The sequence below is a fragment of the Strongylocentrotus purpuratus genome, unplaced genomic scaffold (assembly GCF_000002235.5).
Source record: "Strongylocentrotus purpuratus isolate Spur 01 unplaced genomic scaffold, Spur_5.0 spur5_scaffold_3, whole genome shotgun sequence".
In the NCBI taxonomy this organism is placed as follows: Eukaryota; Metazoa; Echinodermata; class Echinoidea; order Camarodonta; family Strongylocentrotidae; genus Strongylocentrotus; species Strongylocentrotus purpuratus.
In genome coordinates, this window is record NW_022145609.1 from 24,559,501 (window position 1) to 24,564,992 (window position 5,492).

Below are 5,492 nucleotides of genomic sequence, written 5' to 3' on the forward strand. Positions count from 1 at the left end.
ATTTTTTAATAGGCTAGTTTCCCCACAATGAATGTACATACATGCCATTAGATGGATCCTGACCCCCATATCCCTTTGAAAGGGGCGTAGGGGCAAATATTGTAAAAATTTTGAATAATCACAATTTCGGCCGAAATTGTAAGGGCCGGGGTGGTTCAGCATTTTGAAGGAAAATATATTTTTTTTAATAGGCTAGTTTCCCCACAATGAATGTACATACATGCCATTAGATGGATCCTGACCCCCATATCCCTTTGAAAGGGGCGTAGGGGCAAATATTGTGATAATTTGAATAACACCAATTTCAGGGCCGAAATGGTAAGGGCCGGGGTGGTTCAGCATTTTGGAGGAAAATAATTTTTTTTTTTAATAGGCTAGTTTCCCCACAATGAATGTACATACATGCCATTAGATGGATCCTGACCCCCATATCCCTTTGAAAGGGGCGTAGGGGCAAATATTGTAAAAATTTGAATAAACACCAATTTCAGGCCGAAATGGTAAGGGCCGGGGTGGTTCAGCATTTTGGAGGAAAATATTTTTTTTTTTTAATAGGCTGTTTTTACCCACACTTTCGTGCCGAAATTGTAAGGGCCGGGGGTGGTTTCAGCATTTTGGAGGAAAATTTTTTTTTTTTAATAGGCTAGTTTTCCCACAATGAATGTACATACATGCCATTAGATGGATCCTGACCCCCATATCCCTTTGAAAGGGGCGTAGGGGCAAATATTGTAAAAATTTGAATTATCACAACTTTCGGCCGAAATTGTAAGGGCCGGGGTGGTTCAGCATTTTGGAGGAAAATAATTTTTTTTTTTAATAGGCTAGTTTCCCCACAATGAATGTACATACATGCCATTAGATGGATCCTGACCCCCATATCCCTTTGAAAGGGGCGTAGGGGCAAATATTGTAAAAATTTGAATTATCACAATTTCGGCCGAAATGGTAAGGGCCGGGGTGGTTCAGCATTTTGGAGGAAAATTAATATTTTTTGAATAGGCTAGTTTCCCCACAATGAATGTACATACATGCCATTAGATGGATCCTGACCCCCATATCCCTTTGAAAGGGGCGTAGGGGCAAATATTGTAAAAATTTGAATTATCACAACTTTCGTGCCGAATTGTAAGGGCCGGGGTGGTTCAGCATTTTGAAGGAAAATATTTTTTTTTTAATAGGCTAGTTTCCCCACAATGAATGTACATACATGCCATTAGATGGATCCTGACCCCCATATCCCTTTGAAAGGGGCGTAGGGGCAAATATTGTGATAATTTGAATAAACACCAATTTCAGGCCGAAATGGTAAGGGCCGGGTGGTTCAGCATTTTGGAGGAAAATATTATTTTTTTTATTAGGCTAGTTTCCCCACAATGAATGTACATACATGCCATTAGATGGATCCTGACCCCCATATCCCTTTGAAAGGGGCGTAGGGGCAAATATTGTGATAATTTGAATAAAACCAATTTCAGGCCGAAATGGTAAGGGCCGGGGTGGTTCACAGATTTTGGAGGAAAATATTTTTTTTTTTTAATAGGCTAGTTTCTCCACAATGAATGTACCTACATGCCATTAGATGGATCTTGACCCCCATATCCCTTTGAAAGGGGCGTAGGGGCAAATATTGTGATAATTTGAATAAACACCAATTTCAGGCCGAAATGGTAAGGGCCGGGGTGGTTCAGCATTTTGGAGGAAAAATTATATTTTTTGATTAGGCTAGTTTCCCCACAATGAATGTACATACATGCCATTAGATGGATCCTGACCCCATATCCCCTTTGAAAGGGGCGTAGGGGCAAATATTGTGTAAATTTGAATAAACAAACCAATTTCAGCCGAAATGGTAAGGGCCGGGGTGGTTCAGCATTTTGGAGGAAAATATTATATTTTTTTTTAATAGGCTAGTTTCCCCACAATGAATGTACATACATGCCATTAGATGGATCCTGACCCCCATATCCCTTTGAAAGGGCGTAGGGGCAAATATTGTAAAAATTTGAATTATCACAACTTTCGGGCCGAAATGTAAGGGCCGGGGTGGTTCAGCATTTTGAAGGAAAAAATTTATTTTTTAATAGGCTAGTTTCCCCACAATGAATGTCATACATGCCATTAGATGGATCCTGACCCCCATATCCCTTTGAAAGGGGCGTAGGGGCAAATATTGTGATAATTTGAATAAACACCAATTTCAGGCCGAAATGGTAAGGGCCGGGGTGGTTCATCAGCATTTTGGAGGAAAAATATTATATTTTTTGATTAGGCTAGTTTCCCCACAATGAATGTACATACATGCCATTAGATGGATCCTGACCCCCATATCCCTTTGAAAGGGGCGTAGGGGCAAATATTGTAAAAATTTGAATTATCACAACTTTCGGGCCGAAATGGTAGGGCCGGGGTGGTTCAGCATTTTGGAGGAAAATATATATTTTTTTTAATAGGCTAGTTTCCCCACAATGAATGTACATACATGCCATTAGATGGATCCTGACCCCCATATCCCTTTGAAAGGGGCGTAGGGGCAAATATTGTGATAATTTGAATAAACACCAATTTCGTGCCGAAATGTAAGGGCCGGGGTGGTTCAGCATTTTGAAGGAAAATATATTTTTTTTTTAATAGGCTAGTTTCCCCACAATGAATGTACATACATGCCATTAGATGGATCCTGACCCCCATATCCCTTTGAAAGGGGCGTAGGGGCAAATATTGTGATAATTTGAATATCACCAATTTCAGGCCGAAATGGTAAGGGCCGGGGTGGTTCAGCATTTTGAAGGAAAATTATATTTTTTTGATTAGGCTAGTTTCCCCACAATGAATGTACATACATGCCATTAGATGGATCCTGACCCCCATATCCCTTTGAAAGGGGCGTAGGGGCAAATATTGTGATAATTTGAATAAACACCAATTTCAGGCCGAAATTGTAAGGGCCGGGGTGGTTCAGCATTTTGGAGGAAAATATTATATTTTTTAATAGGCTATTTTCCCCACAATGAATGTACATACATGCCATTAGATGGATCCTGACCCCCATATCCCTTTGAAAGGGGCGAGGGGCAAATATTGTAAAATTTTGAATTATCACAACTTTCGTGCCGAAATTGTAAGGGCCGGGTGGTTCAGCATTTTTGAGGAAAATATTATTTTTTTTGAATAGGCTAGTTTCCCCACAATGAATGTACATACATGCCATTAGATGGATCCTGACCCCCATATCCCTTTGAAAGGGGCGTAGGGCAAATATTGTGAAAATTTGAATAAACACAACTTTCGTGCCGAAATGGTAAGGGCCGGGGTGGTTCAGCATTTTGGAGGAAAATATATTTTTTTTTAATAGGCTAGTTTCCCCACAATGAATGTACATACATGCCATTAGATGGATCCTGACCCCCATATCCCTTTGAAAGGGGCGTAGGGGCAAATATTGTGATAATTTGAATAAACACCAATTTCAGGCCGAAATGGTAAGGGCCGGGGTGGTTCAGCATTTTGAGGAAAAAATTATATTTTTTGATTAGGCTAGTTTCCCCACAATGAATGTACATACATGCCATTAGATGGATCCTGACCCCCATATCCCTTTGAAAGGGGCGTAGGGGCAAATATTGTGATAATTTGAATAAACACCAATTTCAGGCCGAAATGGTAAGGGCCGGGTGGTTCAGCATTTTGGAGGAAAATATATATTTTTTTTTGAATAGGCTAGTTTCCCCACAATGAATGTACATACATGCCATTAGATGGATCCTGACCCCCATATCCCTTTGAAAGGGGCGTAGGGGCAAATATTGTGATAATTTGAATAAACCCAATTTCAGGCCGAATGGTAAGGGCCGGGGTGGTTCAAGATTTTGGAGGAAAATAATTTTTTTTTTTTAATAGGCTAGTTTCTCCACAATGAATGTACCTACATGCCATTAGATGATCCTGACCCCCATATCCCTTTGAAAGGGGCGTAGGGGCAAATATTGTGATAATTTGAATAAACACCACTTTCGTTCAGCCGAAATGGTAGGGCCGGGGTGGTTCAGCATTTTGGAGGAAATAATTATATTTTTTTGAATAGGCTAGTTTCCCCACAATGAATGTACATACATGCCATTAGATGGATCCTGACCCCCATATCCCTTTGAAAGGGGCGTAGGGGCAAATATTGTGAAAATTTGAATAATCACAATTTCAGGCCGAAATGGTAAGGGCCGGGGGTGGTTCAGCATTTTGGAGGAAAATATATATATTTTTTTAATAGGCTAGTTTCCCCACAATGAATGTACATACATGCCATTAGATGGATCCTGACCCCCATATCCCTTTGAAAGGGGCGTAGGGGCAAATATTGTAAAAATTTGAATTATCACAACTTTCGTGCCGAAATTGTAGGGCCGGGGTGGTTCAGCATTTTGGAGGAAATATTTTTTTTTTAATAGGCTAGTTTCCCCACAATGAATGTACATACATGCCATTAGATGGATCCTGACCCCCATATCCCTTTGAAAGGGGCGTAGGGGCAAATATTGTAAAAATTTGAATAATCACACTTTCGGCCGAAATGGTAAGGGCCGGGGTGGTTCAGCATTTTGGAGGAAAATATTTTTTTTTTTTAATAGGCTAGTTTCCCCACAATGAATGTACATACATGCCATTAGATGGATCCTGACCCCCATATCCCTTTGAAAGGGGCGTAGGGGCAAATATTGTGATAATTTGAATAAACACAATTTCAGGCCGAAATGTAAGGGCCGGGTGGTTCACGATTTTGGAGGAAAATATTTTTTTTTTTTAATAGGCTAGTTTCCCCACAATGAATGTACATACATGCCATTAGATGGATCCTGACCCCCATATCCCTTTGAAAGGGCGAGGGCAAATATTGTAAAATTTGAATATCACAACTTTCGTGCCGAAATGGTAAGGGCGGGTGGTTCAGCATTTTGGAGGAAAATATATATTTTTTTTTATAGGCTATGTTTCCCCACAATGAATGTACATACATGCCATTAGATTGATCCTGACCCCCATATCCCTTTGAAAGGGGCGTAGGGGCAAATATTGTGAAAAATTTGAATAAACACCAATTTCAGGCCGAAATGGTAAGGGCCGGGGTGGTTCAGCATTTTGGAGGAAAATATTATATTTTTTGATTAGGCTAGTTTCCCCACAATGAATGTACATACATGCCATTAGATGGATCCTGACCCCCATATCCCTTTGAAAGGGGCGTAGGGGCAAATATTGTATAATTTGAATAAACACCAATTTCAGGCCGAAATGGTAAGGGCCGGGGTGGTTCTCAGCATTTTGGAGGAAAATATTATATTTTTTTGATTAGGCTAGTTTCCCCACAATGAATGTACATACATGCCATTAGATGATCCTGACCCCCATATCCCTTTGAAAGGGGCGTAGGGGCAAATATTGTGATAATTTGAATAAACACCAATTTCAGGCCGAAATGGTAAGGGCCGGGGTGGTTC